Source organism: Malurus melanocephalus, unplaced genomic scaffold (genome assembly GCF_030028575.1).
Source record: "Malurus melanocephalus ecotype Western Australia unplaced genomic scaffold, MMel_1.1 scaffold_1, whole genome shotgun sequence".
Taxonomy (NCBI): domain Eukaryota; kingdom Metazoa; phylum Chordata; class Aves; order Passeriformes; family Maluridae; genus Malurus; species Malurus melanocephalus.
Genome location: NW_026623233.1, coordinates 4,005,622 through 4,019,621, shown reverse-complemented (window position 1 = coordinate 4,019,621; position 14,000 = coordinate 4,005,622). Strand labels below are relative to the sequence as shown.

Here is a 14,000-nt window from a genome sequence, read left to right as displayed (position 1 = left end):
TTTTTTTTTTTTTTTTCATTTTACTACAGTTTGATTGTTACAGATTATAGGAAAATGTTTGCATTTGTTCTGTCATGTGGAATGCATGTTCTGTGAACCTTTCTGAGTAAGTCATTTATCACTTGGTTGCTGGCAGTAAAGGTGAAACTGAATGCAGTCACCCTTCCAGTGGTCCCTTTCAGTCTTGGGTTCCTAAGCTCAACCTCTTCAAAGGCTGTGGTAATTAGATCTTCAGATGGAGAAGAGAGAAAAGGAATTGTGATTCTCAGGGTCAAAAGGTCTCTAAGCCACTGATCTGTAATGCTGGTTCAGGTTCAGGTTTTATGTGCATATTCCTACTTGGGATGCAACAAGCTGGGGAGTTGAATCTCCAGAGCTCAGGCATTCTGCCAACTCTGTAGCTGTGTGGCCTTAAAAATTCGTATCTATCCAGAAGACCTGCATAGAAATAAATGAACTGGCTGACACTCAGAGCAGAGTGTCAGGAATGTTGGGGCATGATCAGGGTGAACGTACTGACCAGCTTGGGGAGAGCAGGGAGGCAGCTGAAGGTTAGCTATCCTGCAGTACCCTGACCTTTCTTTCTTTGCAGTGATTCTGGCAGTCTCAGCTTCTCGATCTATTTAGGCAGAAAAGCCATAGTATTGTGCTGGTAGCAATGAAGTAGCAACTCTGATCATGAAGCAGAAATGGTGGAGAGAGGAGAAGCGGCTGTGCCAGAGTTTGCCAGCTTCTTGAGTCTCCATTGCAGCAGAGTTGTATTCGACTTCTAGGTTGTTCCTCACTATGGAGCTGGGATTTTTCCTTGGCTGCTGGAGTTAGTGTACCTTCCAGCCAAGTCATAATTCTAAGTTTTGAATTCTCTTGCCATAGAAGCTCCTGACCTGTTCTCCCATGTGCAGACGTGAGTGTACTGGTAGTATACCTCAGAAGATGCTCTTGTGCACAGCCAGTGGCAAATACGCTTTGTGGCCACTGCCACGTAAGGTGCTGATTAATTTTTGGGTGAGGAAATCGTCCCTTCACTAGGCTGTCCACTTACTTTAAGTTCAGCTTATGTTTACCTACCTTAAGGAATTAGGTTTCAATGTTTCCTCAAAACAGATGAAAAAATTATGTAGCTTTTTTTCTTATCTCACACTTTCAATTGAAATGTTGTTAGTAGAAGACCAGTAGCAAGACACTTTTTTCCATAAAACATTTATGAAACAAGGAACACCATTTATAAATACTGATACAGTTAGATAGTTATCTATTAGGGATACCAAGAAGAAAGCAATGACCTCCCAGKGCTGTCAAGCCGATAAGGCCCTGCCTTTTTTGCCTAAGATGGCTAGCTCTGCTTAATTGGGTAATCTCAAACATTTCACCTCGAGTTCTGTAAGGGGAATGATAGCTTACACTGACACTGCAGGTTTGAAACATTCCTAGAGGTAAGACCACAAGAGACATTCAAGTTCTTGATGAATTCTTTGCAATAAAATTGTATATGATTAAAATATAAGTCCAGACATTATGCCTAAAATTTTCTAAATCTTTCAGTGAATCTTTTGCTCTGCTAGGATATCATGTCTTCTTTTCTTTTTTTTTCTTGTTTTGCAAATTTCATTTCTTTAACCTAGCRTCATAAGTTATGCTTTCTGAGGCTTTTAGCATTTTGATTGCTCTAAAGCATTTCAGGTTTTTTATATCCTTAGAGAAGTCCAGCACTCGGGTATGTTATTGCAGCTGTGGGGTTTATAAATGACAAATAGAAGGTCATCTTTTGCTATTAGAATGCCTTCATAGGCCCAGTGAGACCAACATCTTTGAATTAACATAAGARCTGAATTCCCATCTTTGTCATAGTTTGATTTTTACTGCTAATTAGTCAGGTTGTTTCCTATGTTGTACCAAGCCAAAAAGTTCAAAACTTTTGTTGCTATTTGTCCTATTTCAAATTTTCTATATGATTCACTTCTATATGTGTTTTCAGTAATTAAGAGGAGTCAGTATCATACTTCACTGAAAGAGATCAGTGAAAATATCTCTAGCCCATTAAGAGCTTATTACCTCTTCATACAGTTCAAAATCTTCTTATGCATTTTTAAATGTGAAAARCTACTATCTTGTAAGCCTAATGAGGCAGATATCTGCAAGAAGCTGTGTTACAGAATGAATTGTTGTATCACCATTTCAGAAGTGTTGTATATGTCGTTAGACCAGTGACTGCTACAAGCAAAAGGGAATAAGTATTATATTAATGACCATATTTTACAGCCTGGCTCCATTATCTGTTTTTCACTGACTTTGCCTTTTTATGCCAATAATTACACTCTCATCTGGAAAAATTAGATTAATGCAATTTTCCAAAAGCTATTAACAAGACTTTTAATATTAAGATGGCTACTTATCCTAATGCACCATCCCAAAAGTAAGATTGTGTTTTGGTCGTAAAATGAGGTGTGGTTAGGGTGTATTCTGAAGTAGCGGAGCATGAGGAAAGCCTATAGACTTCAGGGGCAAAGAGCTTCACTCAGCATGTGACACCCTTGTCACCGACTATCTGCCAGCATCGTCTACAGTGATATTTGCACCAAAGCTTCCTGAGGTTGGTGGAAATACAGTAAAACCTTGCCTGATTTCAGTATTTTAGTGTTTGCGTGATTGTTGATTCTCGAAGGATCTGACAACGTGTGGGGACCTGAACATCCATCTGCTTTTTCTGACTTCATCGCATCCAAGAAATACAATGAAATTAATTATCTTGTAAGTCAAATGAAAAATATTATTCCTACCTGTTCAAGCCTATATTTCATTAAAAATCCTTTCTACGTGTGATTCGAGGTATTATTTGATAGTCAGAAACTATGGTTATAATGACTACACAACCTGAATCTTTATTCTTACATGGCATAGCCAACATATTCTTCCAGCTAAATTCCCATATGCAATTCTTAATCAAAGTTAATCACAACCACAATTAAAAAAAAAACAAAAAACCAACAACAAAACCTTTAGACGGTGTAATAGAGTTCCATGTATAAAAGCCTTTGGGACTTCCTCAGAACTGTATGATGTCCTGTGAAATCCACAGGTTCCACAATTTGTCTGACTGTCTATTAAGATAACTACATGACTGCAGAATTTTCAGAGGGAAACTTAACACTGCTTTTTTTGCCTAAGTTGAAGAATGAAGTTTAAGCATTTTTTTTCACTGGAGATTTGTTAATGTTCTCTAGAATCCAATAACCTAATTTGTTAGCAAAGTCCCTAGAACAGCAAAACTGTTATCTTTTAATTCTGGATAAGTGTCTTTCAAAAAAATTGTCTCTTTATATCCATGTGTTTATATCCATGTAGAAAAAGAAACCCAAACTGCAAAAACATCTGTTGATCAAAATGGATAATATAATCCATTAATTAAAATAGATCATTGGAGAATACATTACTGAATAACATAGTATGCTGTTCGCCAAAGGTGAATGCAGCCTTCCAGTTGGCATTACAGTTTTCAGTCCTGCTTAAGCTTTGAAGTCACCAAGTAATTGTAACTTTAGCACCCTTTAGTGATTTTCAATCAAACACGGAAAAGAAACTTAAACAACAAGAAACACTCTATTCAGTCTCCATTCAGTACTCAAATTTGGATATGAGAGGGGGAGGATCAATCAATCATTAGCGTGTAATTTTTTGCATACTGTTACAGCTAGAATGAATAGATCTTTATACACTGCATTTTGGTTTTCCATATCAAATGCCTTGAATTGTCATGCTAATTAGCACAGAAGTCTGCTTTTCATTCATTCTGTCTATAGTTTGTTATACATACCCTTTTTTTATCATTATTTTCTTCTAATTCACAGTCTCAAGGTTTTGAATTAATGTCGCTTAATAATAATTTGTTTTAATAAAATTTACTGTAAGTAAATAATTATTATGCATTTAAGAGTTGCAGTGTATGTACACAAGAAATGAATGGTGTTTTGCTCGGGGATGCTTATCTGTTGACTAGTACTCTTTTTTTTGTCCACATACAGAGGATTTTTAGTAMCTTCTAAAATATTATTAACGTAAGAATGCCATTAACCAAAGGGATTTAAATGCAGGGTTTTTTTTTTTTATTTTAGAGAGATTGACAAGATTTTTTTTTAATTGTCTTTATATTCGCTTGTTAATGCTGTCAATAAATGCAAGACAATAGTGCAGTTTTTCAAAGGCTTGAGGTAGGGCTAGCATTTACTATCTGTATTTGAGACAGAAAAAAGGTTGGTAATTTAAAATTCTTTGAAAGCTGTTAAAGTAGAATGTTATTTTAAAATACAGRAAAAAATGCAGAAGAAAGCTCAGGACAAGCTGTACTGATTTCCTGAGCCACAGAAAAAATGTAATTTAAACTTAGCATTTAGACAGCTGTTCAAAAACCTTGGTTCAATTTGATTTCTCACAGTCTTTGTGAGCTTCCAGGTTTTGCCTGGAAGAAAAGTAAAATTTCATACTGAGATTGTAAGGCTTGAATTCTGTTAAGTTTCATCAGCAGTGATTGTCATACATCTTTGGACATCCATCTTTCTCTTCCTGATCAAATTTCCTCATGACAAATACATAAATTGGGGTGAAGAGTACAATAGCTAGGATGGAGAGTAATATGTCAACTAGCTAGGACTTTTTGAAGTTTAATGAATGATTTTTCACTTTAGAGTCCTTGGCTTCCTGAGAGCAGTCATTTCATGGAAGCACCTATAGTTTCTAAGACAATTCATGTTGAATGAACCAGGATGGGCTATAGTGTGTGGTATTTATAAAAAGAGAATCTCTACCTATTGTATGCCTCCCATGGAAAAGTTTGAAAAACASTGATCCAAAATGGTACTTTAAAAGGTGTTTCAGTGAAGTTTATCCAAAATTACTATGTAAATATTCTGTAGGAATACTTCCCATGTGTACAGAAGGTAGAAATGTACCTGAGATTTTGGCACAGCCCTTGTGCAAAGTCATTGAAAATTCTAACAGAAGATCTTCAGTAACAAACTAAACAAATTTCTTGGTTAGGCATATATATATCTCCATTATGACAACATGCTGAGATTGTTTCGTACTAGTGAAGCAGCATCTTATCAAGAAATCCTGTCAGTCTTGTGTAGTAAGGTATATTTTTCAGTGTTGTCCTTCTTCCCYTCCACCCTTCTGTTTCAGTTTACGTGACTGGACTTTGTACCCATATACTGATAAGTGCACAGCCATCTTGTTTGAAAACGAGAGACAGAAACTGAAACAGTTCTGTGCTGCAAGGTAAAACGCCCCTGTTGCCCCAAARTCTGTCATTTTTATATAGTTTGATTGTATAGTTTTTATAGTTTTTATATAGTTTTATAGGTTTTTATATAGTTTAATTGTAAACATTGGGGTAATGTGTAGTTGGAGTTCATATYCTTTCACAGCTCAAAAAAATTCTTCATGGCAGGATATTAGCAATTATGAGAAATAATAACAAATTCCGTGTTGTCTTCTCTGCATTAACTTAGTGTAATGTATTTTGTATAATAAAAAGATTGCTGAAACTATATACTCATGTCTATAAGATACTATCAACTATAGTGGCAAATTATTTTGTAACAATGCACTTCATTATCAGGTATTGCAATGGAGTAGAACGTTCCCTGCCTTGAACAGATGAAAACTAGCATAATCATTACTTGAATTGTAAAAGCATTTTGAAGAAAAAATAAAGCAGGGTCCTTATGAACTAGAAGATTTTCCAGCTGTGCCATAGTTTTTTTTCTTAGCACTTAAGCTCTGGTTGTTTAAAAAGTAATGTTAAAAGTGTATGCAATTTTGATTATGGAGTCTGTTTCAAGGATCAAATGGAAATGAATTGTTAATAGTTATGGGGGGCGGGGGGAAGTTCTGAAATAGGCTTGTAGTTTTGAAGTGACTCTGGTTCATGTGTAGTGTACGTTATCTCACATAGTCCATTCAGTTCAAAAGTGGAAGCTTGTAAGACTCAACTGTGACTTTTAAAGAGATATTAAATAAATCTAATATTTTCCTTTTTAATGTCATACACATCCAGCTTGCAAACTGGGGATAAACACAGCTACTGAAGGGACAGTATCTGTAAGAGGAATCACTGAGAGTGATGCCATTCTCACAGGAGAATGGCAATGAGTAATAGAGAAAGGAAAAAGGTAAAAAATCACTTTTGGATAGATTGTATCTGCCAGGCTTAAACAGARAAACTGCATTTGAGCAACCATACTGAGACAAGAAGGAAGGTGAAAGAGGAGAAGTCTATTTAACCAAAACAAGTGTTTGAACAGAATCTGACCATACATGCTGCTTGCCGTGCAGTTTTGTAATGACTCATGAATAATATGTATTCCACACATCCTGTTTTCTCACCAACAGGTATTTTGCTTCTGCCCTTAGGATGTTCTGTAGGTGGATGTGTTAAAGCCCAGTCGCACCAAGAGCTGAAGCTGCTCTAACACAGGGGAGCCCCATTTGCCAATAGGGAGCAGTGTGTACTGCTGCCCTTGGAGCAGCCYGTGTTGAGGGAAGTCATGGAGGAGGCATTGCAGCATCGAGCACAGTGATTAGTGCCAGAGACACAGTGACAGCAGCACCCGGGCCAGCAAAGCTGGAGGAGTCGAACCACACTGCATCCAAAAGGTATTCAGCCTGAGTTTGCATCCATGGCACATTGATGTGGGTTTCTTGAGTAATAAGGGCTTTGAAATAGGGTAAGGCATGGTTTGGGAAGATTAGGGTTGCAGAAGAGTTTGTGGGGTGGCTTCTTGATTGTATGAGCAGAAGTTTGGGCATGAGGAAGAATGAAATAAAATTAGGTGAGAAGTTTAGTTGAGAAGACTCCAGGATGAGATGAGAATTGAGATGGCTTTTTAAGAAGTGCTTAAGAAGAATTGTGGCTATGGTACTCTGAACTGTAAACACAYGTTTTAACTGCTTGAGGTACGCACTGATAGTGATTTTGGGTTTTTTCGCATCCTGGACAAATGTTTCAAATTTGGTGCAAAAATGGCCTCTTTTTTTTTTTTTTGTCTACCATGGTAAAGAATCAGTTGATCAGCCATACTCTTAAGGAAGTTTTAGGTTAAAGAGCTCAAACGGATCTGGTTTTCTCTGGTATTGTTCATATTCTGCATTGCTGACAGAACTGACTATTGTGATAAAGGAAATTAGAAGCTATTGATTTGGGTTAGTCACTTAAAAGAGTAACTCCCAGCATCACATCTCCAGTTCCTATATTATTATAATAGACAATAGAGTATGTTATCTAGTATAGCAGTTGTCTAATAATTGCAGTAAAATATTGTCCTGAAAAATGCATTTTGGGCAGAGGAATTGATATGTTCTTTCTCACTGATAAACAGAATGTATCCTTTAGAAACGTAAGGTGTTGGTRTACCTAAAGGCACAAAGCGAAGGAAAACATCCTGTCTTAAAAAACATATTTAAAAACATTCTCATACAATCGGAAAAGCATGTTATTTGCTTCAGAAATACTGGCAGCATGCTCCAGTTGAGGCCAAAAGATAATGAGACCCCTGGAGCTATTATTGAGAAACTTTCACATGTTAAATGGAAGCTAATGCTGGTGTACCACAAGAAAAAGGTATGCCACAAGAAAATAGAAAAATGCCTTTCCTGAATACTCTTAATGTTTATTTATTATCTTAAAATGTCATACAAAATAAGGTGAAAATGAAATGAATTGCTATGGTTTTGAGCTAATGATAATTTTCATTCTGTTGTGCTGGGATTTTGCCGATAATTTTCATTTTGTTGTGTTGRGATTTTGCCTGTGTACAAAAAAAAGTTGTTCCAACAGCAAGAATTTACAAGTTTCATAGAGTTCCTATGGAAGCAAGGAGTAAAAAACTAGAGAAAAAGAAGGGGRGGAAGGGAGGGAAGGAGCAAGAGTTTTCTACCTACACAGGGCAGTGCAAACCTGGATACCTCTGGCTTAAATTGCTGTTTATCCTGTATTGCTATAATACATTATATGCATTTCTACACTGTTTGTTCCGGTATTTTTATTTTCTGTCTGTCTCTAAGGATCCACTTATCCTCTTCTTGTGTTACAGGCATATATTTTTAGTTTTAAAATTATTTGCTTTTTCACGTATCCACTTTAAGACATTAATTTTAATTTCTACCTAATTCTATGATGTTTAAAGTCTATCCCTCAAAATATATGGCCAAGCTAAGTATAGTCACTTTTTTTTTTTTTTTTTTTTTTTTTTTTGTTTTTTTTTTTTTTATGTGGATGTCAGTTATTCATCTGTAGGCTCTAGGATTGAAATTAGTAAATGATCAAATCTTTGGAAGTAGGATACAAATTTGATTCATGTGTATGTCTTGTTTTGTAAATGTTTTTGCCCTTTGGCACATTTTTTAGCAGATTCTGATCTATGTGGTTTGCAGTCAGGCAGCTGTATAGCCACTATGCAGCTCATCATTCTTCTTTTCCTAATTGTATAAATGTTCTTTCTAGGCTAAATATTTTCCTGGTTTGTAGGACCTCCTAATTTCATGATCCTTACATATTGTTTTCAAATCTGTATTTTGTTTTTAAGCTGTTTTGTACTTGTTTAGTGAGTAATGCTAGTGGAGTGTCTCTTCATTAAAGGTGGTTAGAAAATTACGTATCATCTTACTTCCTCCTGCCACCACCCTCCCATCCTTTTCTGAAGCTCTCTTTTCATTATGCTGTTTGTGGGGAAGGTAGAAACGATGGCTGGATAATGCTATTATCTTTGTTTTAATTTTGCATTAGGTTCTAAAAATTGGGTAATTTTAGGGATAATATTTTAACTCAAAATAACACAGTAAAAATATCTCCCAGCTGAAAAGAACAGCAAAAGTGGTTTGTTTGCACATTGTAAATGCTAAACAGGCTATTTTTAATGTTTAAAAGTATGGGAGAACAATCTCACTTTTAAATTACCTCATTTAAAATAGAAAAAACTTTTTTGGTTTAAAACCACTTTATTTCCTGCTAGAAAGATTTTTGTAAAAAAAATTCCCAACAACTTCATTCATAACATTTGCAGAATGAGGACACCATTCCATGAATATTAGTAGGACAAAAGTAACATAAACCAGATTTTCCGGTTTTAGAAACTGTAAGGAAGGAGCTTGGTCTTTAATAAGCCACTASTTGTTTATTTTTAATGTCTCTTACCAATGCAAATTAAGAGGAAGGAGAAGCTGTTTGTTTATGTCTTGTGAGCCTCCTGCTTATAGCAGCAACACCATAAGTCAGTTAGTCTCGAGTTATTTTTTGCTTAATAAGCTTTGCCATTTCTCTCCCTTCTAAAAAACTCACTTTTACAACCTAGATGGATTCAATAAGAATTTTTGCTAGAATATTTAGCAAAGAATATTTGGCTACTGGTAATCAATTAAAGTAATTTGCCATTSGATCCATTTATTCCTTTACATTTTAAATGTGATGGGCTGGCCCTGCCTAACAGCCAAAAACTTACACAGCTGTTTGCTCACTTCCTTCCCCTGGGATATAGGGGAAAATTAGTAGGAAAGGGAGTGAGAAAACTGGTGGTGAAATAATGACAGRAAAATCACTGTCAGAGGCAAAACCACATAGGGAATACAACCTAATTTATTGCTAGGTAGCATAAATATTTAGTTGGTTAGAGTATTGGGAGACAAAACCAAAAAAAAGGACAAATATTTAATCTTGCAGGAAAAGCAGGTTTTCTCCCACTTTCCCAGGTTCAGCTTCATACTCCTCTCTCACTTTCCTAGTCTCCACACCTTCACTCCAGACATCTCCTGCCGTGTTACTGCTGCAGGTTGTGCACGGTCCCTTCAGGGAGRCACTGGGTGGCCCACAAGGCTGAACTCAGTGCTTGGCTGCTTCCCTCTGCCTCTCCTTGTCGCTCCACAGACCACAGTGCCTTTGGGCATGCTCCAGTGTGGAACACTTGCTAGTGCTCTGGCCTTTTTGTTCTTTCCTCATCTTCCTCTTTGCCCTCTGCTGCTCACAGCCCCCTCTGTGTTCCTCCCCCTCAATATTTTTGCCATTTCTTAAATACGTTTTCCCTAAGGTGCCAGTAGCTTGGCTGATGGGCTCAGATATGACTCACAGTGGGTCCATTGCAGAGCTGTCTGGAACTCAGTCTGGAACTCTGTTCAGCACAGAGCAGCCCCTGGTTTGTCCTCACAGAGGCATCCCCTGGAGTCCCYATCTGCTGCCAAAACAACCTACCTCTTCTCCTTCCTCTTAGGTGATAGGACATGCATGTGCATCACTGTTCCATGGTTAGAATGGATGAATTTCCCATGGTGTAATGGGGGTCAGGAGAACATGGAGAATACTTGTACATGTCAGCAGTGATATAATCAAAATGAYGACTATCCATGTGAATTGCTGAACAGTGCCCGTGGACAGTAACAGACTTTTTCTTATCCTCTGTCAGGAACTGAAATGTTTTTTCTTCTGTGACAAGGACTGTCTCTAGATCCTGTTACTTTCCAGCAGTAACTGGCCAGTCACAGRCTGTCTTGGTTGCCGTGTGTGTGCAGCTCACAGAAAAGTAGTCAGGGAGTAGGCAGGCTGAGCTCACAGCCTGTTGACTGGTCACCTCTGACAAGAGCATCCTTGATATATGATCCACCTTGAATAAATTCTGTTCTTTCAGAACTACATCAAAATAAAGTTTATTTTTCCAATCGGGCTTGAGACTGTAGCCTAAATGCATTTTGTCTATAGCTGATTTCACTTGGAGAATTACCAATATTCCTGTAAAATAATCACTGCTGTTGGATGGATCATTCTTATCTCTTGTTTTAGAGTAATGAAAGAATAAAAYATTTAAGATGGAATATTCATCGGGTTGCTATACAGTCTGGAAAGGAAAAATAATTAAATGCATCCCTTGGAGAAAAATTCTTAGAATTTTTGGAGAAATAGATTTCAGTGGAAGTACTACTCACAAAGTTAGTTCCTGTTAAACCAGTAAGGTTGATGAGCACATCATATTAATTGAAAAACWTAATGTTTGTTTATTACACAAAGGGGTTTTTTTCACATTTTATGCTTAGCACATATAGGCAGCCCATGGTCAGGGTGGGATTTATTTCATGTAACTATTCATTTTGTATAAATCTAGTATCATCTARGTGTTTAGGCTTTCTAGTCTGTGGAGAAGGTAATGAACATCACTTCCAACATTTCATTATACAGGTCTTAAGAAGAAACTYTTAAGGTGTCTATATCATCTTATTAATTAGAAAGAAAGCTTAGATAATTAGTTCAGACTACATGCCTAACTTAAAATGAATAAATTCACATGCATTGGTTTGCACCATGAGTACCTATTTGCTGTGGGCTGTATAGGTACCCATTTTCTACCTGGGTAAAATCAGTAATGTTTGAATTCAGCCTTTCCTTAATTTTTCTCTCTGGTACAATCAGCATTATTGAGAGTCCTTAAGTGTTATCATAATGAAAATATAAATAACAATAGAACTGGTATAAAAATAATAACACTTTGAGAACAAACTAATTCAAATGTATTTTCTTTTTTCGTTAAATGAAGTATCATTTTGGAAATAGCATAACATACATTATTTCATTGATGTGGTACTTGCTAGCTTTATGTAGCAAAAAAACATTAACTGGCCATTTCCTTGCAATTTCCYCTGGTAAACCACTCTGTCAACAAAAGTGGCTGTAGGTAGAGRTTRTASGAATATGATGTTACAAAGTCCAAARCTTTGATCTTGACAGACTCAAAAGAAGTCCAGTGAATAACTCAGGTGAGAGAGGTGATTTTTGGTGGGGGTTGAGTTTGGGWTTTTTTCCTGTTAGGTTTAACATTTTTTCCTCATAGGCATTCAAAGGCTACAATTTCAGTGAAAATGKTTTAGAAACTGTTTTGAAATTGAAGGAGAATAAAATTCACTGTTAAGTGGTTGGTTATTTGTGTTACTGCCCCTTCAATTATTTACAGTAGGATTTAGGTACCAACGTACACATCTCTGCACTATCCCTGTGAAGGCAGTGTATTGGTGGAGTTGAGTGTTTTAGTCCAGTATTGAGTGTAATTAGAAATTTTATTTGAACATTTTTTTAAATATTGCTTCGGAAAGTTTTTACGTTGTCCAGTTCAAATGGATGTAACCAAACTCTTCTGTTAATTCCATGTGTAAGAGTCACAGTCTTGCAGAGCTGCAGAGACCTTATCTGCTTGCATAAAACTAAAGTACAATATTTTAGGCGTATAAGTTCTTCCTCATGTCCATTTGACACTCTTGAAAAAGGCAGTGACAAAAATAAACATTTCACTCAGCATCTGTGTATATTAAAAAAACCATGACTCCGCATCTTTCAAAACTGTTAAGTAAGCTAAATTTCATGGATGAGTTTAGCTAAGCCCTCAAACTATGTAACAAAGATTTATTTTAATTATTTTGAATACTTATATCTGGTCTCCAGGAAGTGACACGACATATTCACTAGTAGTTACTAATGATTGGCTTTTTTTTTGGCTTTTTTTTAAAGATTTTTCTTTCTCAGTATGGTACATAGCTGGCAGATAAGATAACTACCTGTTTTAACTCGAGGGTCTCTTTTGTGTTGCTGACCAGAGCACATAATCAAAATCAACTTTTTAATGAGTGTTTGGCTAACAAGGAATATTGTGAAACAGTAGCCAGGTAAAAAAGAATGTCCTCTAATATGTGTATCCAATTATATAGGATTTTTAYTAAAAATAAAAKAAAATAATGGCATTATATCACAAAATATTATTATAAATAATGGCATTATATCATAAAATATTCTATTCAGTTATAATTTGCTACCAGAAATAATGTTTATTATTTGTTAATACTGCTGTTAAGTTCTGTAACTTAGTTGAGACAAAAGTAGAAAATTCTTGAGGGATCATTTTAAAAAGATACCTAAACTAMACTTAGATCTGATAGGGGCTCTGTGACTTCATCTCTGTCTAATTCAGATCCAAAAATTAATCATGCTTAAACAAGAAACATGATTATTTGTTCTGATGTTTTTTTTCAGTACGTTTCTTACGTTAAGTGAAATTTCTGTCTTGGAGTGAGACAAMTTGTAATAAGTGAAATACAGATTTTCATATATGTACATAGTTACATAAGATGCATACTGAAATATGGTGAAAAATTTCAGTGAAGCAACTATATGACATCAAAATATTCAACAGATATTACTGACTTCTAAGAGAGGAATTAATTGAGAAATTTTAGCAAATCTTAAACTGATACCAGAAAATTATCAGTAGTATGTAATATTACTTTGCCATTTCTTAAAATTTAAAGGCTTACTCTCTTTTTTTGTTTCTCACTAAGCTGAAGAATTTTCTCTCAGCAGAATTTTATRGAATGCAGGGTTGTCTCTAGTTTATTTATATTGTTATTTTTATGACTCTTAGATAMATTTTTTGAGTTCTAGCATTCAGTTAAGCAAGGTAATATTTTTCTTTTTTGCATACTGCTTAAGGATAGCACAGCATTTTTTAATGAGGTCAACATTTTTTAAATGTTGCTTATTTCATCAGAAAATACTATAYCTTCTAGGATAAAGTATATCAAACATTTTCTCAAAGGGTTCTGTTACATTAAAAGAATAGTTTACTGATAAATTGTTTAATCAAACTTAATAAAAATGCTGAGATGATTCAGTAGGGAGGAGACATTCTAAAGACTTTCATATAATTGTTCTTGTAAAGACACATGTGTCTGTATCAGTTGTACAAGGATTACCCAACTCACAGCTGGATAAACCCATGTGACGGGTGAGCAACTGGCTGATTGATCAGGTGCAAAGAGTTACAGGGAATGGGGTGACATCAGGCAATCTGTCACTATTGGAGTTCCACGGGGCTCATCTTAGGCTCAATTCTCTTCAACATCTTGATAAACAATGCAGGRCTGGAAAGTATCCTAAGTAAGCTAGCCAGTGATGCTAAATTGGGAGGACCTGTTCACTCACT

General features: G+C 35.8%; 1 protein-coding gene across 5 annotated transcripts in view; it reads left to right on the top strand.

Annotated features, from left to right (window-relative positions):
• Window positions 1-4,908: 4,908 nt before the first annotated feature.
• Window positions 4,909-14,000, top strand: part of STS (steroid sulfatase) — a 105,081-nt gene continuing 95,989 nt past the window's right edge. Inside the window, exons 1-2 of one of the 5 annotated variants that reach the window (XR_008967041.1) lie at window positions 4,909-5,271; window positions 6,409-6,651. The gene's annotated coding sequence lies outside the window, so the exon portion shown is untranslated. Of the gene's footprint in view, window positions 5,272-6,387; window positions 6,652-6,860; window positions 6,952-14,000 lie in introns of those variants that run through there. The other 4 variants (XM_057389914.1, XM_057389922.1, XM_057389937.1 and 1 more) reach the window with 4 other exon arrangements.